Source organism: Oncorhynchus mykiss, chromosome 13 (assembly GCF_013265735.2).
Source record: "Oncorhynchus mykiss isolate Arlee chromosome 13, USDA_OmykA_1.1, whole genome shotgun sequence".
Taxonomy (NCBI): domain Eukaryota; kingdom Metazoa; phylum Chordata; class Actinopteri; order Salmoniformes; family Salmonidae; genus Oncorhynchus; species Oncorhynchus mykiss.
In genome coordinates this window covers 15,861,297-15,888,556 of record NC_048577.1, presented here as the reverse complement: position 1 = coordinate 15,888,556, position 27,260 = coordinate 15,861,297, and the positions used below count along the sequence as shown (strand labels likewise).

At 45.9% G+C, this 27,260-nt stretch overlaps 1 protein-coding gene across 2 annotated transcripts in view; it reads right to left on the bottom strand.

Moving 5' to 3' along the window:
- Nucleotides 1-27,260, bottom strand: part of LOC110487294 (regulating synaptic membrane exocytosis protein 1) — a 98,685-nt gene that overhangs the window by 69,859 nt on the left and 1,566 nt on the right. The gene's annotated exons all lie outside the window — the stretch shown is intronic.

Here is a 27,260-nt window from a genome sequence, read left to right as displayed (position 1 = left end):
TGCCATGGTGTGTCAGAGAACCAGCTGTTAGTGTTCTTAGAGAGGACAGTAGATAACAACTTGGCTTTATCTGACTAGGGGATTGATCTTTCTCTAAAAGGCAGGGGTTAGCGTCCGGGGTAAATTTAGGGGGAAAACAGATTTACTTTTATCTGTCAGGGGGAAATGAACATTACATAATAAACACTGAAGTTATATCAAAATGGGATTTGACAATTCCAAACCAAACCACCCAGACTCTGTTTGGAAAGCGATATGCATGGCATGCTCCCCTGAAGCACCGAACTAATTAAAGAAAACTACTATTTGAGTACGAACCATAAATAAATGAAATTGTTTCTGAAGCATGCAGCAGTATTTGTGAACAGCTTTGAACGCCAGGCATGGTGTCTATGACACATCTCTCCATGGTGGTGAGCAGCAGACTACAGACTCACCCATGAACACACAGTGGAGTGAACACAGCCTGGCCAAGGGAAAGGAGGATAAGGAGATATGGTGAGCAGGGCAGGAGAGGGGCCGTGCAATATGTTCGCCGTGATGGGGGGAATAGAAGACAGGAATGTGCTTCAGAAACAACGGCTGCATCCCGATTATCCACCCTTATCCAGAACACTTTCTCACATGGACTTCACTTAACAATGGTGAAACTCCCTCCAGTCAATGCTTTCACCAATCAAATGATTTTACATCAATTACAGAGAGTGTGCAAGTTCACAATTCTGGAAAAGGGTGTGAAATTGGGAAGCAGCCCCTTGTAGTCTGATACGGTTCTGGGGTTGGCTGGGGGTCCCTTTGCCCCAGAGCATTCTGGGTGGGCAGCATATGGGTCTGAACCCCGCCCTGTGCAACTGGGTCCTGGACCTCCTGATGGCCCGCACCCAGGTGGTGAAGGTAGGAAACATCACCTCCACTCCGCTAATCCTCAACACTGGGGCCCCACAAGGGTGCATGCTCAACCCCCTCCTTTACTCCCTGTTCACCGATGACCATATGCATCTCAATCATTAAGTTTGCAGACGACACAACAGTAGTAGGGTTGATTACCAAATATGACGAGACAGCTTACAGGGAGGAGGTGAGGGATCTGGGAGTGTGGTGCCTGGAAAACACCTTCTCACTCAACATCTACAAAACAAAGGAGATGATCTTGGACTTCAGGAAACAGGCAGAAGGAGCACCCCCATATCTACATCGACGGGACCGCAGTGGAGAAGGTGGAAAGCTTCAAGTTCCTTGGTGTAAACATCACTGACAAACTGAAATGGACCACTCACACAGACAGTGTGGTGAAGAAGGCGCAACAGAGCCTCTTCAACCTCAGGAGGGTAAAGAAATGTGCCTCGTCACCTAAAATCCTCACATTTTTTTACAGATGCACAATTGAAAGCATCCTGTCAGGCTGTATCACCGCCTGGTATGGCAACTGCACCACCCGCAACTGCAAGGCTCTCCAGAGGGTGGTGCGGTCTGCCCAACACATTACCAGGACAAACAACCTGCCCTCCAGGACACCTACAGCATCCGATGTCACAGGAAGTCCAAAAAGATCATCAAGGACATCAACCACCTGAGCCACTGCCTGTTCACCCCACTATCATCCAGAAGGCGAGGTCAGTACAGGTGCATCAAAGCTGGGACCGAGAGACTGAAAAACAGCTTCTATCTCAAGGCCATCAGACTGTTAAACAGTCATCACTAGCACATTAGAGGCTGCTGCCTATAGGCATAGACAAGAAATCACTGGCCACTTTAAGGAATGGAACACTAGTCACTTTAATAATGTTTACATATCTGGCATTACTCATCTCATATGCACAGTTGAAGTCAGAAGTTTACATACACTTTAGCCAAATACATTTAAACTCAGTTTTTCACAATTCCTGACATTTAATCCTAGTAAAAATTCCATGTCTTAGGTCAGTTAGGATCACCACTTCATTTTATGTGAAATGTCAGAATAATAGTAGAGAGAATTATTTATTTCAGCTTTTATTTCTTTCATCACATTCCCAGTGGGTCAGACGTTTACATACACTCAATTAGTATTTGGTAGCATTGCCTTTAAATTGCTTAACTTCGGTCAAACATTTTGGGTAGCCTTCCACAACCTTCCCACAATAAGTTGGGTGAATTTTGTTCCATTCCTCCCGACAGAGCTAGTGTAACTGAGTCAGGTTTGTAGGATCCTTGTTCGCACATGCTTTTTCAGTTCTGCCCACACACTTTCTATTGGATTGAGGTCAGGGCTTTGTGATGGCAATACCTTCACTTTGTTGTCCTTAAGCCATTTTGCCACAACTTTGGAAGTATGCTTGGGGTCATTGTCCATTTGGAAGACCCATTTGCGACCAAGCTTTAACTTCCTGACTGATGTCTTGAGATGTTGCTTCAATACATTCACATAATTGTCCATCCTCATGATGCCATCTACGTTGTGAAGTGTACCAGTCCCTCCTGCAGCAAAGCACCCCACAACATGATGCTGCCACCCCTGTGCTTCATGGTGGGGATGGTGTTCTTTGTGTCAAGCACAAAGTAGATGTCCTAACCGACTCGCCAAAACTATAGTTTGTTAATAAGAAATCTGTGGAGTGGTTGAAAAATGAATTTTAATATCACCAACTTAAGTGTATGTAAACTTCAGACTCTCTCTCTCTCTCTCTCTCAATGTGTCTCTCTAACTCTCTCAATTTGTCTTTCTCTTGTATAAATAGTTAAATAAACATAAATACGGTTTGTATTTACAATGGTGTTTGTTCTTCACTGGCTGCCCTTTTCTTGAGGCAACAGGTCTCTCTCTCTCTCACGCTCTATCTCACCTTATCGCTCTCAAACCTCCAACCATCTCTTTTTTCTAGGCTCACCTTTTAAAACTCTCACTTGACTATTCAGTCTACATAGTTTTGGGTTTGCTATTGATGACTAAACCAGCCAAATTCCTTCCTTTGAACTCTCTCTTGCTGAACCCTCCAGAGAGAATGACATTATTACAGCATTCCAAACACCCATCCAAAGGGGAAAAGATTACAGCATTGATCGTTCATGGCCTGTACATCCTATCCAGGAAGTATCTTCCTATCCTGGAGTCAAACACATCACAGGGTCACATGCCTGTCTCTCCTGGGAGGGATGCTGAGGGAGGGAGGGATGCTGAGTGCAGGAAGCATGGTGTTTCCCCCATTATGCCAGCCTTGGAGTAGGCACAAGGGGAGCTACTACACACACACACACGCGCGCGCGCGCACACTGCTATTAGACAGAGGCTGTCATAGTGGATTATTAGAGGCAGCTAACTGAAGTGAACTGGCTGGCCTCTGTCTCGGACTATGGAAGTGGAATCTCATCTCCAGCAGAATAGCCATAGAGGAGGACCTACAGTCCAGATGTGGGATAGCCCTGGCACACACACAAGCACACATACTCACGGCTGTGTTTGCGCTGGGGGCCTTCTATATTCAGCTCACCATGTAGAAGGAGTCTCTCTCCCTCCGCCTCTCTCTGCCTCTCTCTGCCTCTCTTTCGCTCCATTCATCCATGGTGAGTTGTTAATTAGCGCTGCTATGAATACATTGCCGGAAGAAGGGGGTGGTGTGTGTGTGTGTGTGTGTGTGTGTGTGTGTGTGTGTGTGTGTGTGTGTGTGTGTGTGTGTGTGTGGAGGAGGAAGAGGAGAAGGGGGTGGGTACTATTTCTCTCCCTCCAGCTGATTCACCAGACTAATACCTAGCAGGCTTCCTCAGTCTGACAGGATGAGAAAACAGACTCTCTCTCTCTAGTCGTGGGCAATGGACTAGATGCACCGCTGACCTCCCTGACCTTTGACCTCGCCATGGAAACAGTCATTCGAGATCAAGCTGATGTAATTGATGATGTAATTGATACAGCTTTTGAGGAAGAGCGGTGTGGCTGGCTAGAAATAATTGAATCCGTTATAGAACCAATTGTCCTTTATGGTTGTGAGGTCTGGGGTCTGCTCACCAACCAATAATTCACAAAATAGAACAAACACCAAATTGAAACTCTGCATACAGAATTCTGCAAAAATATCCCTTGTGTACAACGTAAAACACAGAATAATGCATGAATAATACCCGCTAATTATCAAAATCCAGAAAAGAACCGTTGAAATTCTACAACCACCTAAAATGAAGCGATTCCCAGACCTTCCATAACAAAGCCATCACATACAGAGAGATGAACCTGGAGAAGAGTCCCCTAAGCAAGCTGGTCCTGGGGCTCTGTTCATAAACACAAGCAGACCCCACAGAGCCCCAGGACAGCAAAACAATTAGACCCAACTAAATCATGAGACAACAAAAAGATAATAACTTGCCACATTGGAAATAATTAACAATAAAACAGAGCAAACTAGAATGTTATTTGGCCCTAAAACAGAGAGTACACAGTGGCAGAATACCTGACCACTGTGACTGGCCCAAACTTAAGGAAAGCTTTGACCATGTACAGACTCAGTGAGTATAGCCTTGCTATTGAGAAAGGCCACTGTAGGTAGACCTGGCTCTCAAGAGAAGACAGGCTATGTGCACACTGCCCACAAAATGAGGTGGAAACTGAGCTGCACTTCCTAACCTCCTGCCCAATGTATGACCATACTAGAGGCACATGCTTCCCTCAGATTACACAGACCCACAAAGAATTCGAAAACAAACCCAACTTTGATAAACTCCCATATCTACTGGGTGAAATAACACAGTGTTCCATCACAGCAGCAAGATTTGTGACCTGTTGAACCAGTGAAGAACAAACACCATTGTAAATACAACCCATATTTATGTTTATTTATTTTCCCTTTTGTAATGTAACTATTTGCACATCTCATTTGGAACTTCTTCGAGTGTAACATTTACTGTTCATTTGTATTGTTTATTTCACTTTTGTTAACATATGCTTTCCCATGCCAATAAAGCCCTTTGAATTGAGAGCGAGAAAGAGGGAGAGAGCGAGAGGGAGAGAGAGAGAGAGGGAGACAGAGAGGGAGACAGAGAGAGAGACAGAGAGAGAGAGAGACAGAGAGAGAGAGACAGAGAGAGAGACAGAGAGAGAGAGAGAGACAGAGAGAGAGAGAGAGAGAGAAAGAGAGACAGAGAGAGAGAGAGAGAAAGAGAGACAGAGAGAGAGAGAGAGAGAGAGAGAGACAGAGAGAGACAGAGAGAGAGAGAGAGAGAGAGAGACAGAGAGAGAGAGAGAGAGAGAGAGAGAGAGAGAGAGAAAGAGAGACAGAGAGAGAGAGAGAGAGAGAGAGAGACAGAGAGAGACAGAGAGAGAGAGAGAGAGAGAGAGAGAGAGAGAGAGAGAGAGAGAGAGAGACAGAGAAAGAGACGGAGAGAGAGACAGAGAGAGAGAGAGAGAGAGAGAGAGAGGAGAGAGAGAGAGAGAGGAGAGAGAGAGAGAGACAGAGAGAGAGAGAGAGAGAGAGAGAGAGAGAGAGAGAGAGAGGGAGAGAGAGAGACAGAGATACAGAGGGACAGAGAGAGAGAGAGAGACAGAGAGAGATAAATAGAATACAGAGGAGCTTATAGGGAAGAGAGAGTGAAAAAGGGAAGGGAGAAATGTAAAAGGTGCAGTGTCCCTTGAACCCATCAACCCATTGAGAAAACAGGGGACAGACACACACAGAAAGAGAGGAATGAAATGAAAAAAAGAAGAGAGAATCCTTGCCCGAGATGGAAACCAGCGTGGGCCTAGAGCAGTGGAGGAGAGATGCATCCGGAGTCATTCTATAAATAACCTCTTGAGGAGTAGAGGGGAAGACAGGAGAGGAGGACAAGAGGGAGATGAAAGGATGGAGAGATGGAGAGAGAAGGATGGGGGCACAGACAGTCGGGGGAGTGGAGTGGAAGACAGGAGAGTAGGAGGAGGAGACGAGAGGGGGGTGGAGGGAAGAGAGAGAAAGAGGGATAGAGGCACAGACTGGCAGATCACTCCGGTAAACAGACCAATACAGCAAGTCAGGGAGATCTCGCCCCATGAGACCGACCAATCCGGTGCGATCCCTGGGCTAACGATAGAGAACGTTAGGATGTTGACAAGGCTGTTATTGATGTTGTGAGTGTTTCACTCTGTATTTATAGACCAGAGTACCTTTTTGGCATGGACTCCTCTTTTTCCCTCTCTCTCCTTGTGTCTATCGCTTTAGCTCTCTTGCTCTCTCTCTCTGGCTCTCTCTCTGGCTCTCTCTCTCTCTCTGTCTCTCTCTCTCTGTCTCTCGCTCGCTGTCTCTCTCTCTCTGTTTACCCATGTCTATCGCTATAACTCTCTCATTTCTCTCCCGTGGCTGATTGTCTCACTGCTTTCCTCTCTCTATTTCTCTCTCCCATGGCTGAGTGTCTCACTGCTTTCTTCTCTCATCTTTCTCTCGTGTCTGAGTGTCTAACTGCTTTCCTCTCTCTCTCCCGTGGCTGAGTGTCTGACTGCTTTCCTCTCTCATTTCTCTCTCGTGTCTGAGTGTCTAACTGCTTTCCTCTCTCTCTCTCTCTTCCGTGGCTGTGTCTCACTGCTTTCCTCTCTCTCTCTCTTCCGTGGCTGTGTCTCACTGCTTTCCTCTCTCTCTCTCTTCCGTGGCTGTGTCTCACTGCTTTCCCCTCTCTCTCTCTCTTCCGTGGCTGTGTCTCACTGTTTTGCTCTCTCTCTCTCTTCCGTGGCTGTGTCTCACTGCTTTCCTGTCTCTCTCCCGTGGCTGAGTGTCTCACTGCTTTCCTCTCTCTTCTGTGGCTGAGTGTCTCACTGCTTTCCTCTCTCTTCCATGGCTGAGTGTCTCATTGCTTTCCTCTCTCTCCCGTGGCTGAGTGTCTCACTGCTTTCCTCTCTCTCTCTCTCTTCCGTGGCTGTGTCTCACTGTTTTCATCTCTCATCTCTCTCTTCCTTTTTCTCTTAGTCTGTCACGAGCTCTCCATCAGATTTCTCTCTTTCCTCTATCTCTCCTTCTTCCATTTTCTCTCTCTCCCCATCCTCTCTCTTATCATCAGGGGTGGCTTGGACCAGAAATCGTCTCTTCCCATTGTATTGCTTGAGGCCCCCACATCAGCCCATTGTATTGCTTGAGGCCCCCACACCAGCCCATTGTATTACTTGAAACCCCCACACCAGCCCATTGTATTGCTTGAGGCCCCCACATCAGCCCATTGTATTGCTTGAGGCCCCCACACCAGCCCATTATATTGCTTGAGGCCCCCACACCAGCCCATTGTATTGCTTGAGGCCCCCACACCAGCCCATTGTATTGCTTGAAGCCCCCACACCAGCCCATTATATTGCTTGAGGCCCCCACATCAGCCCATTGTATTACTTGAGGCCCCCACACCAGCCCATTATATTGCTTGAGGCCCCCACACCAGCCCATTGTATTGCTTGAGGCCCCCACACCAGCCCATTGTATTGCTTGAAGCCCCCACACCAGCCCATTATATTGCTTGAGGCCCCCACATCAGCCCATTGTATTACTTGAGGCCCCCACACCAGCCCATTATATTGCTTGAGGCCCCCACATCAGCCCATTGTATTACTTGAGGCCCCCACACCAGCCAATTGTATTACTTGAGGCCCCCACATCAGCCCACTGTATTGCTTGAGGCCTCCACACCAGCCCATTGATTACTTGAGGCCCCCACACCAGCCCATTGTATTACTTGAGGCCCCCATACCAGCCCATTGTATTACTTGAGGACCCCATACCAGCCCATTGTATTACTTGAGGCCCCCACACCAGCCCATTGTATTACTTGAGGCCCCTACACCAGCCCATTGCATTACTTGAGGCCCCCATACCAGCCCATTGTATTACTTGAGGCCCCTACACCAGCCCATTGCATTACTTGAGGCCCCCATACCAGCCCATTGTATTACTTGAGGCCCCCATACCAGCCCATTGTATTACTTGAGGCCCCCACACCAGCCCATTGTATTACTTGAGGCCCCTACACCAGCCCATTGCATTACTTGAGGTCACCATTACTTGACAGATAAATATAATTTTGTGCTAAAAAACTAATCTTAGACAGGCCTACTAGGCAAAAAATGGACCAGCCCATCAGGCATATGCCCAAAATGCCAGGTGGCCAGTTTGCCCCTGCTTATCATTCTTATATTGAATTACACTGTCATTCTATGGTAATTGATCAAAAATGGTCTCATCCACTTCCTCTTTCCTGCCGTTATTCCTACCAGATCCCATTCTCTCTCTTTTAACACACACACACACACACACACACACACACACACACACACACACACACACACACACACACACACACACACACACACACACACACACACACACGCACACGCACACGCACGCACACACACACGCACGCACGCACATACACACACACACACACAGCTACCCTGATCTCGCACACCGCTCTGTCTGTGATGTAAACCATTAGTCTTTGTAGATCTGGAATAATGACTGCTCAGACCCTAATTCACTCACTCTAACCCTGCCTTGGCCACAAACCATTTCCTCTTTCCTTCCTACTACACACTTCATTTCTGTGGCTAGGCCTAGACCATACAGGAGCAAATCCTGACTTTACAGGGGGGAAAGACAGTAAAGCTGACTTGAGATTAGTGTATTGATGAAATGTATCCTAGTCCTCCATCACTCTCCAGACAGACAGACTACACGCACACATGTACACACACACACACACACACACACACACACACACACACACACACACACACACACACACACACACACACACACACACACACACACACGTACACACGTACACACACACACACGTACAAACACACACACACACAAGTAAAAATACACCCAGTATATACACTGAACGTACAAAACATTAATAACACCTTCCTACTATTGAGTTGCTGGATTTCCTGTGGGTGGTGGACCATTCTTAATACACACAGGAAACTGTTGGGCATGAAAAACCCAGCAGTGTTGCAGTTCTTGACACAAACTGTGGCTGAGGCTGCATTCATTGTAGCTGGGGATTTTAACAAGGCTAATCTGAAAACAAGACTCCCTAAATTCTATCAGCATATCGATTGAGCAACCAGGGCTGGTAAAACCCTGGATCATTGTTATTCTAATTTCCGCGATGCATATAAGGCCCTCCCCCGCCCTCCTTTCGGAAAAACTGACCACGACTCCATTTTGTTGCTTCCAGCTTATAGACAGAAACTAAAACAGAAAGCTCCCACGCTCAGGTCTGTTCAACGCTGGTCCGACCAATCTGATTCCACTCTTCAAGACTGCTTCGATCATGTGGATTGGGATATGTTTCGCATTGCGTCCAACAACAACATTGACGAATATGCTGATTCGGTGAGCGAGTTCATTAGAAAGTGCATCGGCGATGTCGTACCCACAGCAACTATTAAAACATTCCCAAACCAGAAACCGTGGATTGATGGCAGCAATCGCGTGAAACTGAAAGCGCAAACCACTGCTTTTAATTAACCAGGGCAAGGTGACCGGAAACATGACCGAATACAAACAGTGTAGCTATTCCCTCTGCAAGGCAATCAAACAAGCTAAGCGTCAGTATAGAGACAAAGTAGAGTCGCAATTCAACGGCTCAGACACAAGAGGTATGTGGCAGGGTCTACAGTCAATCACGGATTACAAAAAGAAAACCAGCCCTGTTGAAGACCCGGATGTCTTGCTCAGAGACAGACTAAATAACTCCTTTGCTCGCTTTGAGGACAATACAGTGTCACTGACACGGCCCGCTACCAAAACCTGCGGACTCTCCTTCACTGCAGCCGACGTGAGTAAAACATTTAAACGTGTTAACCCTCGCAGGGCTGCAGGCCCAGACGGCATCCCCAGCCGCGTCCTCAGAGCATGCGCAGACCAGCTGGCTGGGGTGTTTACGGACATATTCAATCAATCCTTATCCCAGTCTGCTGTCCCCACATGCTTCAAGAGGGCCACCATTGTTCCTGTTCCCAAGGAAGCTAAGGTAACTGAGCTAAACGACTACAGCCCAGTAGCACTCACTTCCGTCATCATGAAGTGCTTTGAGAGACTAGTCAAGGACCATATCACCTCCACCCTACCTGACACCCTAGACCCACTCCAATTTGCTTACAGCCCAAATAGGTCCACAGACAATGCAATCGCAAGCACACTGCACACTGCCCTAACCCATCAGGGCAAGAGGAATACCTATGTGAGAATGCTGTTCATCGACTACAGCTCAGCATTCAACACCATAGTACCCTCCAAACTCGTCATCAAGCTTGAGACCCTGGGTCTCGACCCTGCCCTGTGCAACTGGGTACTGGACTTCTTGACGGGCCGCCCCCAGGTGGTGAGGGTGGGTAACAAGATCTCCACCCCGCTGATCCTCAACACTGGGTCCCCACAAGGGTGCGTTCTGAGCCCTCTCCTGTACTCCCTGTTCACCCACGACTGCGTGGCCATGCACGCCTCCAACTCAATCATCAAGTTTGCAGATGACACTACAGTGGTAGGTTTGATTACCAACAACAACGAGACGGCCTACAGGGAGGAGGTGAGGGCCCTCAGAGTGTGGTGTCAGGAAAAATAACCTCACACTCAACGTCAACAAAACAAAGGAGATGATCGTGGACTTCAGGAAACAGCAGAGGGAGCACCCCCCTATCCACATCGACGGGACAGTAGTGGAGAGGGTAGTAAGTTTTAAGTTCCTCTGCGTACACATCACATCGTACGTATCACAATGCAACTTAATATAACGTTTACATACCCTACATTACTCATCTCATATGTATATACTGTACTCTATTTCCATATACTGCATCTTGCCATCTTTATGTAATACATGTATCACTAGCCACTTTAAACTCTGCCACTTTTATGCCACTTTTTATGCCACTATGCCACAGCATCTTGCCTATGCCGTTCTGTACCATCACTCATTCATATGTCTATATGTACATATTCTTTATCCCTTTACACTTGTGTGTACAAGACAGTAGTTGTGGAATTGTTAGGTTAGATTACTCGTTGGTTATTACTGCATTGTCGGAACTAGAAGCACAAGCATTTTTCTACACTCGCATTAACATCTGCTAACCATGTGTATGTGACAAATAAAATTGGATTTGATTTGAAACTGGTGCACCTGGCACCTACTACCATACCCCATTCAAAGGCTCTTAAATCTCTTGTCTTGCCCATTCACCCTCTGAATGGCACACACACGCAATCCATGTCTCAGTTGTCTCAAAGCTTAAACATCCTTCTTTAACCTGTCTCCTCCCCTTCCTCTACACTGATTGAAGTGGATTTAACAGGTGACCTCAATACGGGATCGTAGCTTTCACCTGGATTCACCAGGTCAGTCTATGGCATGGAAAGAGCAGGTGTCCTTAATGTTTTGTACACTCAGTGTACATAATGCATAGTCAGAATACCCCTCATATTGAATGCACACATGTGTTAAGAAATGCTATTGGAATACATGTGGAAACATCCACACACACAACCACACCCACACAGAAACCAACACACACACAAATTGTGGACAGCCCAAGCGGAATGCCTGCTCATTAAACGTTCATGCTGTTGAGTTCTGGGAGCACTAAACAGGCTGCTCACCAGCTCTCACTCTCTATCTTTCTCTCTCTTTCTCTCTCTCTTTCTTTCTCTCTCTCTCTCGCTCTCTCTCTCTCGCTCTCTCTCTCTCTCTCTCTCTCTCTCTCTCTCTCTCTCTCTCGCTCTCTCTCTCTCGCTCTCTCTCTCGCTCTCTCTCTCTCGCTCTCTCTCTCGCTCTCTCTCTCTCGCTCTCTCTCTCTTTCTCTCTCTCTCTCTCTCTCTCTCTATCCCTCTGACTTCTACCTTAATCAGTCTTTAACTTTCTCTCACTCTCATTGTTTCTGTCTTTCTCTCTCATCTCTCTGTAATATTTCTCTCTTTCTCTCTCTCCCTCTTACTCTGTCTCTATCCCTATGACTCTCACCTTTATCCCCTTGCCTCTGTCTCTTTCTCTGTCACATCCTCTCTTCCTCTCTCTGTGTCCCTCTTTCACCCCATCTTTCCATCTCCCCCATCTCTCCATCTCCAACTCCTCCTCTCCCTCTTCATTCAATCTCACACACTCCTCCCACCCATCCTATTCGCTCTCTCTCACTGTCTCTCTCCCTCCCTCTCTCCATAATGTTGTGTTCTCGTCAGTGTGTTAAATAAATGAAGAGGGCTCTCTCCATATTTCACCATCTGCTCCATTCCCATCCCTCTCCTCCCTCTATTCTCTGTCCTACCTCTCATACTTCACTTCCCTCTCCTCCCTATCCCTCTCCTCCACCCTCTTCCCTCTATTATCTCACCTACCTCTCATACTTTACTTCCCTCTCCTCCCTCTCCCTCTCCTCCACCCTCTTCCCTCTATTCTCTCTCCTCCCTCTCCTCTGTTCTTCCTCTCCTTGCTATATACTCTCTGCCCGGCTCTTCCCTCTCCTCTCTCTCCTCTATTCTTCCTCTCCTTGCTATATATACTCTGCTCCCTCTCTTACCTCTCCTCTCTCTCCTTGCTCTCTTCCTGTCTCTCCTCCCTCCCACTCTGGAGACAAAGGAGAGGAGTCTGAGATGACAAATGGGAATGTAAAGGTCATTTGGAATTGTCTTCATATCAATGCTGAACATCTACTGAAAATTGTCCATTATCGCTGCATTATCTCTAGAGCACACACACTGCTTATGTCAACAAGGTCCACTGTACTGGAAGTGACGGAGATTATTAAGATAAGGGGTGGGGTTTGGCTAAACTACCAATCACCGACCAGGAGTCATTATCTAGCTATACTAAGTGGCCAGTTTATTAGGTATGTTCCCGAAAATGGTTTGTTCATACAGACAGTGAGTCACGTGGTCTATATACAGTGCCTTGCGAAAGTATTCGGTCCCCTTGAACTTTGCGACCTTTTGCCACATTTCAGGCTTCAAACATAAAGATATAAAACTGTATTTTTTTGTGAAGAATCAACAACAAGTGGGACACAATCATGAAGTGGAACGACATTTATTGGATATTTCAAACTTTTTTAACAAATCAAAAACTGAAAAATTGGGCGTGCAAAATTATTCAGCCCCTTTACTTTCAGTGCAGCAAACTCTCTCCAGAAGTTCAGTGAGGATCTCTGAATGATCCAATGTTGACCTAAATGACTAATGATGATAAATACAATCCACCTGTGTGTAATCAAGTCTCCGTATAAATGCACCTGCACTGTGATAGTCTCAGAGGTCCGTCAAAAGCGCAGAGAGCATCATGAAGAACAAGGAACACACCAGGCAGGTCGGAGATACTGTTGTGAAGAAGTTTAAAGCCGGATTTGGATACAAAAAGATTTCCCAAGCTTTAAACATCCCAAGGAGCACTGTGCAAGCGATAATATTGAAATGGAAGGAGTATCAGACCACTGCAAATCTACCAAGACCTGTCCGTCCCTCTAAACTTTCAGCTCATACAAGGAGAAGACTGATCAGAGATGCAGCCAAGAGGCCCATGATCACTCTGGATGAACTGCAGAGATGTACAGCTGAGGTGGGAGACTCTGTCCATAGGACAACAATCAGTCGTATATTGCACAAATCTGGCCTTTATGGAAGAGTGGCAAGAAGAAAGACATTTCTTAAAGATATCCATAAAAAGTGTTGTTTAAAGTTTGCCACAAGCCACCTGGGAGACACACCAAACATGTGGAAGAAGGTGCTCTGGTCAGATGAAACCAAAATTGAACTTTTTGGCAACAATGCAAAACGTCATGTTTGGCGTAAAAGCAACACAGCCCATCACCCTGAACACACCATCCCACTGTCAAACATGGTGGTGGCAGCATCATGGTTTGGGCCTGCTTTTCTTCAGCAGGGACAGGGAAGATGGTTAAAATTGATGGGAAGATGGATGGAGCCAAATACAGGACCATTCTGGAAGAAAACCTGATGGACTCTGCAAAAGACCTGAGACTGGGACGGAGATTTGTCTTCCTACAAGACAATGATCCAAAACATAAAGCAAAATCTACAATGGAATGGTTCAAAAATAAACATATCCAGGTGTTAGAATGGCCAAGTCAAAGTCCAGACCTGAGTCCAATCGAGAATCTGTGGAAAGAACTGAAAACTGCTGTTCACAAATACTCTCCATCCAACCTCACTGAGCTCGAGCTGTTTTGCAAGGAGGAATGGGCAAAAAATTCAGTCTCTCGATGTGCAAAACTGATAGAGACATACCCCAAGCGACTTACAGCTGTAATCGCAGCAAAAGGGGGCGCTACAAAGTATTAACTTAAGGGGGCTGAATAATTTTGCACGCCCAATTTTTCAGTTTTTGATTTGTTAAAAAAGTTTGAAATATCCAATAAATGTCATTCCACTTCATGATTGTGTCCCACTTGTTGTTGATTCTTCACAAAAAAAATACAGTTTTATATCTTTATGTTTGAAGCCTGAAATGTGGCAAAAGGTCGCAAAGTTCAAGGGGACGAATACCTTCGCAAGGCACTGTATATAACGCAGGCAGAGAGGCATCAAGGCATTCAGTTACTGTTCGATTGAATGTTAGAATGGGCAAAACAAGTGACCTAAGCAACTTTGAGCGTGGTATGATCGTCGGCGCCAGGCGCGCCGATTGCAGTATCTCAGAAACGGCCGTTCTCCTGGGCTTTTCACGCACGACTGTGTCTAGTTTTTACCGAGAATGGTGAGACAAACAAAAACATCCAGTCAGTGGCAGTCCTGTGGGTGAAAACAGCTCATTGATGAGAGGTCGAAGGAGAATGGCAAAAATTGTGCAAGCTAACCCGCGACCACAAACAGGCAAATACCGGTGCAGTACAACATTGGTATGCAGAACGGCACAAGCTAGAACTCGCATATTTTCATTTCACTGGTAGAATTGGGAAGTTTCAACTCCCTGTGTATTCGCCTGCTCATAGTGAGCCACAAAGTCCGGCGTTCATAGCAAATGCTGATACCGCACGCTAGGTAGAGGGGGCGTGCCCACAAACTTGAATAACGGTGTTGTTTACTTGGAACGACAAACACACAGTAATCTCAGAACTACTCGAGGACATATCTTTTTTAAACGTTTGTTTTTCACTATTGTTTGTCATCACGCCCGTGTGGTGTGCCTGGTTGTGCTAATTACAAACGAGCAACAAAATGTGGAACCTTTCACCATTCTACCTACCAGGGATTTACCCTGATTATGCAGCTGTCAAAAATTATGCGGTGACCAAAGATTATCAGAGGGATTTTCAGTCTGAACTGATGGGTAATCCATTTAGACGACAGCTGAGAAGTGATGCGATACCACCAATTTTTTTGTTCACAACAAAACGGAAGATTCTCAACTAGAGGTAACCTAACGTTAGCTATCTTGCTAGCCTATCTGGACTAGCTGGGTAAATTAGCTAGCTAGCTAGCTAAAGTTACAGTCCCATATTGAACTCTGAAAGCTATCAGATAAATCATATAGCTATATTTTGGGTATAGACACTGTCAATCAATTTAACTTATGTCATGGTAGTCACTGCTAGACTGGTAGCTTCATTCAGCAAAGTAAACATGTTTGTTTGTGTTTCTATCTTTAACTGACGTTAGCTGCTGTGAGATAGCTAATGTTACTCTTATTTGGTATTTCAATTTGGTAGTCATCTATTCAACCCTTGTCTGGAAAACACTCCGTTACTAAAAATTGAATTATCGATGTAGCTAACTCACTCTCTGTTTGTGTGTTGATAGTAATGACGAAAGTGTATAAATCCTCTATGGTTGGTTAGTTTGTTCTCAGCCCGTCTCAGCTGGCTAGTAATCTTGCTGCCAATTTAGTGATGCTAGTTAACTAACAGCAAGCTGATAACATTGAAAAATCCATGTTAGGTATGCTTAGCTATCCAGTCTAATAGAGATCAATACAATGAGTGGGGTGGTTAAATTGTGTATTTTGTTGTAGGTGGTACTGTTACGGTGCGTGAATGAGGACCCAAAAGCGAATTAACGTAAACAGAGCTTCTTTAATAACAAAACAAAACGTAGAATCAGATGGACCGGCAGGTTCCGACAGGACAGGACAAGGTTGCAGCAAACATGACGATAGTCTGGTTCAGGCATGAACAACACAAACAAGAATCCGACAAAGACAGGAGCAGAAACAGAGAGAGATATAGAGGACTAATCAGAGGGAAAAAGGGAACAGGTGGGAAAAGGGGTGACGAGGTAGTTAGGAGGAGACAAGGCACAGCTGGGGGAAAGAGGGGGAGAAAAGGTAACCTAACAACGACCAGCAGAGGGAGACAGGGTGAAGGGAAAGGACAGAAACAAGACACAACATGACAGTACATGACAGGTACAGAATCTGATTCCCCCAACATGTGCTTCCAACCCCTAGCTCTGCACAAGGTTAAGGTAAGTTGGCCAAAATATTTACAAGCTGACGGCTAAGATAGATCAATTTACAGTACGCATGTTATAAACATGAATTGGGTAGTGTTTGTATGGTTTGTGTTTGTGCTACGGGGTTACAGGTGGTTAGAGGTAGCCTGAGGACCACAGAGTACCTTCCAGAACATGTCATCAATTTAGTCTACCCCGCTTTTTACCTTTTCTTTTTGTATAACTCAGGTTATCTGGAGTCATTCCACAGTGCCCTGCTGAAAAATACCCCAAAGCCGGGGCATTGTGTGTACACAAGCATGAGGGAGCAGACCCACTTTGCGGTTATGGAGCACAACAAGATTGTGGGACAGAAACCAGCAAGGGACACTGACACAACCACCTCATTCTTCTCTGCAGATTCTCAAAAGACAATACGAAGAAATGTCTACAAAATTCCCCTGCAAATGGATACTTATTGACAAGAATGATCTGTCAGTCGATGGTCTGGGGGAGGTTTACAGACAGTACTTTGAGATGAGGAAGGGGTTTTAGGTTGTGCTTAGACAGTAAATGTATTGTTGTGTATGAGAGCGATTGAGGTGCCTTTCCTCCTCAATCTCCCATACACAACCATTTATATCGCGTAAGAACTGCCTTCCTAAGACTTTTCACACCTTCTTTAAACCCCCCAGCCCATTTACTTTGTTGACTTATCTTTCCTCTTAAAAGCAGCTCCCAGTGTCCCCTCATTATCCCTAAACAAGACCCTAGCCGGTCCCATTCGGTTGATACCTTTACCAACAACGGCGTGTTGCCCTACGTTCCATCCACAAAGAGTATAAAATGCAGTACCAGCAAATCTTCTGCAAGAGGACCAAACAGTTAGTGGTTAAGAGGCCCTACACCACTTTCGGCAGAGTCTAATCCAGCTGGCCGTTCACCATAGACAGAACAGGCCCGTCACCATAAATACAAAGAGTCTCACCTTCCCCAGCTCCCAATGCCGAACACAATTGCCAGTGTACCGAAGCCAATGAGTGGAAATAAGGTCTGAATATGGCTGCCTGTGTAAACACAGCCAGTGTGGCAAAGCATAAGACCATGTAGAACAGGGGTCGCCAACCCTGTTACTGGAGATCTATCCTCCTGTAGGTTTTAACTCTAACCCTGTTCCTGGAGATCTACCCTCCTGTAGATTTTAACTCCAACAATGTTCCTGGAGATCTATCCTCCTGTAGGTTTTAACGCCAACCCTGTTCCTGGAGATCTACCCTCCTGTAGGTTTTAACTCCAAACCTGTTCCTGGAGATCTATCCTCCTCTAGGTTTTAACGCCAACCCTGTTCCTGGCGATCTACCCTCCTGTAGGTTTTAACTCCAAACCTGTTCCTGGAGATCTATCCTCCTCTAGGTTTTAACTCCAAACCTGTTCCTGGAGATCTATCCTCCTGTAGGTTTTAACGCCAACCCTGTTCCTGGCGATCTACCCTCCTGTAGGTTTTAACTCCAAACCTGTTCCTGGAGATCTATCCTCCTGTAGGTTTTAACGCCAACCCTGTTCCTGGAGATCTACCCTCCTGTAGGTTTTAACTCCAACCCTGTTCCTGGAGATCTATCCTCCTATAGGTTTTATGCTCCCACCCCAGCTGTAACGAACCTGGTTCGGTTTATCAACCAGCTAATTATTAGAATCAGGTGTGCTAGATTAGAGTTGGAGTGAAAACCCACAGGACAGTGTCTCACCAGGAACAGGTTAGGAGAGCCCTGATGTAGAACCGCCATTAAATAAATATGGGTTTTTCTATCAATCTTTGAAAATTGTCTGCCCTTATGGATTCACAGAAGACATTCAGATATCCAAAGAATATTTGTTTATTTGTCCAATTCAAAAATACAGGGGAGTGTATACTATTTAATGCGAACTCAAGATAACTGGGTATTCAACAAGAATGTTATATGTCCCTAGTGAGTCACCATGGGAGAATTGCGAGAGGAAATGGGCGAATGATGATTTATTGGGAACGATCTGTGGTTTATTGGGGTTGATCTGTGTCTGTCTGAAGGGTGGAATTGATGAGTGTTGAAGTAAGTATATACAGAAATGTACAGTGTAAATGTTTGAGGTCCTCCAATCAGGGGTGAAGATGGGATTATTGTTATTATTTATTTACGTTTTGTGGTTTGGCTTCATGCTGTGAACGGTGTGTGTGCTGGTGGTTATGGGTAGTTTCATGCTGTGAGTGGTGTATGCACTGGTCCTGGTAGTTATGGGCGCCAGGTAGCCTAGTGGTTAGAGCGTTGGGCCGGTAACCGAAAGGTTGCTGGATTGAATTCCTGAGCTGACAAGGTAAGAAAAATATGTCGTTCTGCCCCTGAACAAGGCAGTTAACCCACTGTTCCCCGGTGCACCCTCTGACCAGAGCACCCACTGGGATTGCCATTCCAAAGAAACATACAGTAAGTTCTGGGAATACTTGTAAAGCCGTGGGAGGAGTGTTGTCATGATCAAACTGCCATTCAGCTCCTCATGAGTCATCTGCTTGAAATCCAGCATAATAACTAATGCCTCAAGAGGGATACAGCACACGGGATACAGATCTGCAACATTGAAACATGCAGGCAAAGGAATTATGTTTCTGTATCTAGAATCCACAACAGGAAGAAGCCCAGGCACCACACGATATTGTCTATAAGACAAAAAAACTACCTCAAATTATACTCCATTGTACAGTTTGAACAAACATGCCAGCATAACATCACCATTAGGGTAGGCTACTTGAACATGCAAACTAATGCACAGGCACAGAGATTACATTTACAACAATATCTAGCCTAATAGAAAGAAATATGGCATAACACTCTAACCTTTCACAGTGACCAGACCGTACAAATGAGCCTAGATAGGCAGACAGTATCTACCTTCAGCCATGTCTATCGAGGAAGCTTAGGCAAATATTTTTATGGTAAGACCTTCGGTTTAAGAGATTTACAACAGTACATTTTTGTAATATTGTTTCTCCTCACTGACGGCTAGTAAACGTAGCCAGCTAGCTTGCTGGATATGCAATAATGGTTATTTACATCTGTTTGGAATCCTATCTGGTGTCATGACTATTTGTGAGGTTGACTATTTGTGTGATTGATTCTTATTTATAATGACGGCCTACCCCGGCCAAAACCTAAACCAGACGACGCTGGGCCAATTGTGGACTCCCAATCACAGCCGGTTATGATACAGCCTGGAATCGAACCAGGGTGCGTAGTGACGCCTCTCGCACTGAGATACAGTGCCTTAGACCACTGTGCCACTTGGGAGCTAAGCTTCTAATGTTAGCTATATGCAACTCTTTGTTTTGAATCCTCTTTGCTATATTCTAGTTGAATGTATGGTTGAATGTCACCATGAAGCTAATAGATGCTCCATCATCGAATTCCTGTTGATGAGAAGAATCACTTGAATCAGTTTTGCCCAAAGGATTGTTGTTACAGTAGTGTCCGCGTCCTTTTCAAAAATCCTTTGTGGAGGATTGGGGCCAGAGCATGAAGTACCGCCCAACACAAGTTGTCGTTTTTCAGAGACTGAAATGTTGTTGTCTGCTTGTATATTTAGTAATGAATCCGTCAACAGGAACATCGCTGAAAGATGTCCAATGGCTCTTTCGAACAAGGACAACAATATCTACACCTACAGAAACATATAGTACGATCAGTATAACATAGAGCATTTGCGAAATGCCACAAAGCGGGACTACATTACTTTTTAGATCTCACCCCCCATCATCAACACACTTGAAGCCGTCATAGGGTGTATCATTCAGCGCACGAAGCCCTGACCTGCCTTCCTCCTGGTCAATTATATGTGAAACACATCACACTGACCTAGAAATGCCTCAGACATGATGAAAACAAGCCTAGATTCCCCCAGGGTGACGTTCCCCTTTAATTTTAGAGGCTAGGGTTAAATTTAGGCATAACCTTCGAAATCTTAAGGTTAGGCATTAACTCGGAATGATTAAGGTAAAAGTTGGGGACAATTTTCTAGTGCTGGATTCAAACATGCAACCTTTGACACGAGAGGCAAGAAGAAGAAGCAGCTCCAGCTGACACGCGATCTCCAACACTTGACTATTGAGGAGTGGAAAAACATTGTCTGGTACAACAAATCCCGGTTTCTCTTGTGTAATGCTGATGGCAGAGTCAGGATTTGCCGTAAGTAGCATGAGTCCATGGCCCCATCCTACCTGGTGTCAACGGTACAGACCGGTGGTGTAATGGTGTGGGGAATGTTTCCCTGGCACACGTTAGGTCCCTTGATACCAATTGAGCAACGTTTCCATGCCCCGGAGAATTCAGGCAGTTCCGGAGACAAAGGGAGAGGTCCAACCCGGTACTAGACAGGTGTACCTAATACATTGTATCTCAACAGCACATATATACTCTATCCAAATATCAGGAGGAGCTGAGTACGAGGAACAGAAAATGATTAACCAGGATGCAGTGGAGCCCAGGTGTTACTACACAGACAAAGGCAGGAGGCCTTTTCCCACCAGAGATAGAGGGCACACACACTGAACTACTAATGACCCTAATAATGTACACAGAGTACACAAATAAATACTATGATCCTGATACACACACACACACACACACACACACACACACACACCACAGTGATTATGACCCTGGCAGTGCCAAAATTGCTCCACCAAACTTGCTGTGGAAACAAAATGTTGCAAGACAAAATGAACAGAATGGGCAGCTTTTCCTTGACATGCAGCCGAGTTCCACCTGAGCTGCTTGCCGCATAGAGAAATTACACCCCACTGAGAAGACAGCCGTGCACACACACACACACATTGACACAACTCTCACACACACACACACACACATTGACACAACTCTCACACACACACACACATTGACACAACTCACATACGTAACTCTCTCTCTCTCTCTCTCACTCACACACACACACACACACACACACACACACACACACACACTGTTCTCCTTCCACACATGATCGTTCCTCCAGGTGTTTCCGTTACACCAAAGTGCCTCTGAGTTATTCTAATTAAAAGAAAAGATTGTGTGAGAGCCAACATCCACTAAATACAGACACATCAACCATAGTGTGTGTGTGTGTGTGTGTGTGTGTGTGTGTGTGTGTGTGTGTGTGTGTGTGTGTGTGTGTGTGTGTGTGTGTGTGTGTGTGTGTGTGTGTGTGTGTGTGTGTGTGTGTGTGTGTGTGTGTGTGTGTGTGTGTGTGTGTGTGTGTGTGTGTTAGCAGGTAGAAGCACCGTTTTTTGCTGCAGGTGTGTATAATAAAAGTTGCTGACTATTTGAACAGGGCCCCAGTCTTCAAGAATGGAAGTTTCTATGAAGACGACTGGGGCCCTTTTCAAACAGCTCAGAAATGCATCAGGTAGACAGAACACCACATCAAGGTAGTTTTGATCTTCTCATAATAAGCGTTAAGGCATTGACAAGTTACACACACACACACACGCATACATACACACACACACACACACAACCACTGACTGACGCATGCAAGGACACACACACACACACACACACACACACACACAGAGACATAAACAAAGCCATGCCCAATAAATATACACTTCTAATTAGGAGAAATTCAACAACGGAGAGGAAACTGAAACAGGTTAAAGATGTGGGACATCAACAGCATAGCCAGAGCAAGCAAACTGTATATTTAAATATTTCAGGAGGCCGCTTCCAAGTGTGCGCTATTTCCAGAGCTGTTCCATAATTCAACATTAACATTTTTCTCCCGGAAACCTTGAAACCTTCAGCTCTCGGATTAAGAAAAAATAGCAGTTTGTGTTCATTTGAACTGTGAGATATCAGAAGAGAGGGAATACTTTCATGTCTAGAGACAGAGGGTATTTATTTTCCCTCGTGGGAACGATTTGGGGACGTGTTGTGACGGTGTAAAGTGTCTGGCCATATAAGTGTTTAGAACCTGGCTTCACATGCATTCCTGGACATGTATCCCTGAAGAGGTAAGGCAGTTGTTCTACCCAATTAATGTGTGACCCCATGTTTAATGGAAAAATCCCCAATTCACCAACCAGCTGTCACGGGTGCCAACAACATAAAATAATATTAAATAGGATACTGTCGCTATAACTCACAGTTCTTGTGCCAGAATAAATGTTAAAGGCAGAAACAGGAGACCTACATAAGTCAGGAAGAGTTCAGAGTTCATCACCAAGGACACATCCTCCCTCCTCACCATTCCCTCCAGTCCTGAGAATTAAACCACACAGAGGAATCTCCACGCTCATTCTCTCCATTTCCCCTCTCTCTTTCTCCCTCTCCTCCCCCTTATCCCTCTCTCTCTCTCTCCACCTTCCCACCACGCCATCTTTACCCCTCTCCTCCCCGCCCACGCTCTCTCCCCCATTCATTCTCTCTCTCTCTCTATTTCCCCTCTCCTCCCCTCCTGCTCTCTCTCCCCCCCATTCCTTCTCTCTCTCTCTCTCTCTCTCTCTCTCTTTCCCCTCTCCTCCCCTCCCGCGCTCTCTCCCCATTCATTTTCTCTCTCTCTCTATTTCCCCTCTCCTCCCCTCCCTCTCTCTCTTTCCCTTCTCCTCCCCTCCCGCGCTCTCTCCCCCATTCATTCTCTCTCTCTCTCTCTATTTCCCCTCTCCTCCCTCCCACTCTCTCTCCCCCATTCATTCATTCCTTCTCTCTCTCTCTCTTTCCCCTCTCCTCCCCCCTCTCTCTTTCTCTCTGTGTGTGTGTATGTGTGTGTGTGTGTGTGTGTGTGTGTGCGTGTGGCTATGGTCAGTTACCTCCCTCCAGCCTGCAGAGGAAGCTCCACGGCAGAACAACGCTAATTGCTGGGAAGATGAGAGTAACCAGCCAGAAACCTGGGGACATTGAGACACAGCAGGAGGATGGGAAGAGGGGGAGGAGGGATAGGAGGAAGGGGGGTGAAAATGGGTTATTTTGGGGGTAGAAGGTGGCAGGAGTAACCAGCCAGGGACACTGAGACACAGCAGCAGGGAAAGTGAGGTCGGACGGAGAGAAAGAGGGGGAGATGAGAAGGCAGAAGGGAATGGGAGTTGGCATGGCAACCCTTTCAGCTGGTGCTGATCCCACACATGGACAAATAGTTACAACTGCATGACTTGACGAGGGAACTCAGAGCCCAGGTCATTACCATAGGGGGGGTTACAGAACATACAGTATCTCGATAACAAATCATAAGCATTACTACTCATAATAAAATGCAGAGATGAATGTAAGCATTTGATGTCATTACATCAGGGACAGACACAGGATTTGTCACAGCATGTATGTTAGTATAGTAGCTGAGTACCCAGTCTGGAACAAACACACCAAGTGTCTCAGTCCCTAAGAAGCACTAGCTGTGTGTGTGTGTGTGTGTGTGTGTGTGTGTGTGTGTGTGTGTGTGTGTGTGTGTGTGTGTGTGTGTGTGTGTGTGTGTGTGTGTGTGTGTGTGTGTGTGTGTGTGTGTGTGTGTGTGTGTGTGTGTGTGTGTGTGTGTGTGTGTGTGTGTGTGTGTGTGTGTGTGTGTGTGTGTGTGTGTGTGTGTGTGCGCGTGTGTGTGTGTCTGTCGGTGTATGCCAGTCAGAAGCTGACAAAAGCCAAAATATTCCCAGAGAGTACATAGCCAACCCCCAGCAGCCCCCGGGGTGCACCACCAGGTCTGACACCCGCTCCACGTCAACATCAACCACCGACCCTGTCTGTCAATCAATAATCACATCACAGCCCTCCCAGCTCTGCAACTGACACAGCTGTGGATACACACATAGTGTGCTTGTGTGTTAGGTGGGTGGGACGGTGTACACAGAGCATGTGCATGTTTGAGAGACTTGTACATGTCTCCTACACAACAGCCTTCACGTCATAGTAGCCTCAACATAGAGGGGGAAAATAACTGGATCTTCCAGACCTCCATTCACATCTCCTCCCTACAACCTCCATACTAACTTCAGCTACACGTCTTGCCCTTGTATACAGTGACCTATGGCTGGCTGGTGATGTGGTGCCTGCATGGCCTTCTGATGCACTCTGTGCTCTGGGGGCCCTCTGGAGCCCTGTGAAGCAGAGATTGGCACTGTGTGTGTGTGTGTGTGTGTGTGTGTGTGTGTGTGTGTGTGTGTGTGTGTGTGTGTGTGTGTGTGTGTGTGTGTACACTCGCGCTCTCCTAGGTATCCCTCTAATCCTAAACCCTCCAAATCCTTCCATCCACTATACTCTAGTCTTCCTCTCTTCCGCCATCTTTGATGATGAGCGCTCTTGCTCTCTCTCTCCATCTCTCTCCCTCTGCTTCATGCACCCCTCTAAGAAACTCTACAACCTCTGTTAGCTCATCAATATTTACTATACGGTAACCACAAATGCTCTAAGGGGGCGATTTCCTGTTTAGTTAGCGGGTGTTGTTTCACCACATTGGGGCGGTAGCTAACTGCTAAATGCTAAATGCTGTAAATTCTTTGAGCATGCCAGTTCAGTGTTCAGTTCAGTCCTGCTTATTAGCGTGTTAGAATGGTGCTCAGCTCTCCTACTACACTCCTACTACACTCTCAACCATGTCTATAGTGTCCAGTAATACCATCTCTCTTAAGCCACGTGTCCAACACCCTGATTCAGAGGACAGTAATGGTCTTGCACGTCAACATGGTGTGAAGTTGCTCATTTCACACCTTCTTTGAAATCTTTTACAGAGGACAGGATAGAGAAAGTCAATAGACCACGTCATCTTTCTTCACCTGCTGCATCTGCTGCAACAACACCTACAGAGATGAGTCACCCACGGTACAGATACAGTAGCACCACTATTAAGAGCAGAAGCTCCAGGTGCTCTATTCCCACAGGCTGACCTAAGGGGTCATCATTAGTCCAGGATGAGGCCTCTGGGCTGGGCAACAGACCTGGACACACTGGCCTCTCCCATGACGGAGGTGGTGAGATACAGGAACCTATCAGTTTATCACCAGCTGCTTAGCTCCCAGGTACCATAAGAACACCTGGGTCATATTCATTAGTGCCCACCGTATCAAAATGTTTTGCAACGGGAAACAAAAATGATCATTTCTTATTGGGCAAGATCAGGTAATCCCTCCCCGTTTGAGTCTGTTTTCTTCCGCTTGGTGTCTAATGAATACCACCCAGAACAGTCAGGAGGGCCTGTGTGGCCATGTTATTTCATTGGCAGGACAGACTAGCTTGACATAATCTATCGCACGTGTAATAATCATGTGCTACATTGTTCATTGTTCATGGGAAACGTTCACTGAGCTGAAGTGAATGGGGAAAGTAATTTGTTGGATGGCCGCATGCCAAGAACGTGGACCCATAAGCCTAATGCTTGCCCGGTCTATTCAAAAGACCCTGATCACAATGCCATACTACTAGACTGTATTAGAAGTTAAATGCTCAATGGAAATACATGAGTTTAGCAATGATGTGCAACAACCCACTGGGCACACACTGGTTGCATCAACGTTGCAACTTTCACTGAGGACGGGGACATGTCCCTCCCCCCACATTCTGAAAGTTTTATCAATGGAATGTGATGCAAAACAGGGTGTACTTCAGGACCATGTGGACACCTCCGAGCAGTCTGGTAGGCTGTTTTGAGTGTTTAGCCGACTGGATAAAAAAATATATATAATAACAATTTGCGCCCCTGATGCACAGGAAGAATGGGAATGCCTGCAGAATCCATGGAAAGTTCACATACAGCCCCAGTCTTTCTCTCTCTCTGTCTCTCTGTCACACACACACACACACTCTCTCTCTCTCTCTATTCCCTATTCTCCCACATGCCATAAACATTCCGGACACAAGGCTATTGTGATTCTATACCATTTCTCTTGGAAGCACTGAACCACTACATACAGGCCTTAAGTTGAGAGCCGCCAACACATGACAGCTTCTCATAATCAAAGGTTATAGTGTGCAACTGTGCACACAGAGCCACAGCAACAGCCCAGCAACTGGCTAGGGTGTGCATGGATCATCATATAAATGATTGGCTAAATGATGAGGGCATTATTTACAGAAGCTGTGGAGGGCTCAAGCCTCATGGAACATTAAATACATCACTTCCTCTCCTGAGGCACGAGATAGCTCCAGCCCTGGCTCCCCCAGACTTCAACCAGGAAATGAAACAGTGCAATGTAATTGCAGCAAACAAGGATGTCATAAAGCACTTTGAACAGGCTAGATATCTTACATAGTGTATTGCTGTTGGAAATTCCACTTGATTGAGCCTTCGGTGAGTATGAGCAAAGTGAATATTTGTGGCACAGCATGAGTCACGTAGTGCACTATGGATGTTCCCTATTACCACACGATCTCGTGAAGATGGTCTAATGCAAAATTATTTAAGCGACGTTCATTCACCTCATTGCATTGTGTTGGGAACCGATCGGTGGGAAAACCAAAGAATAACCAATACATCCGTTCACGGGAGAAGGAACACAGAATATATATTTAGGCCAACGGTGGAATAGAGCTGAACACGAGAGGCGCACGGTACTTTCACGCTGCATACATGTTTTCCGAATACAATAGGCCAAATAACTGATTAATTCGATATCAGTTGAATTGATACTGGTTTGAGGCGTTTTAAATCCAGATATTGGCTATAACTGGTCGAGCTTCAATTCCCCCTATCATGCTTAGCTCGAATGCCCGGCCTTACATCACATGGTGAGATTTCCAACCAGTGCAACCACACCCACTCTCTCATCGCCGAGGGTAGGGGAAAATGGCACCACACCGGTGTAACACGATTGTCGGCATAAAATACGAATGATTTGTGCCAGGCTCGCAATGAAGCATCATTTGAGTTTTAATGTCACCATCGTCTTGTTGGGCAACGACGGTA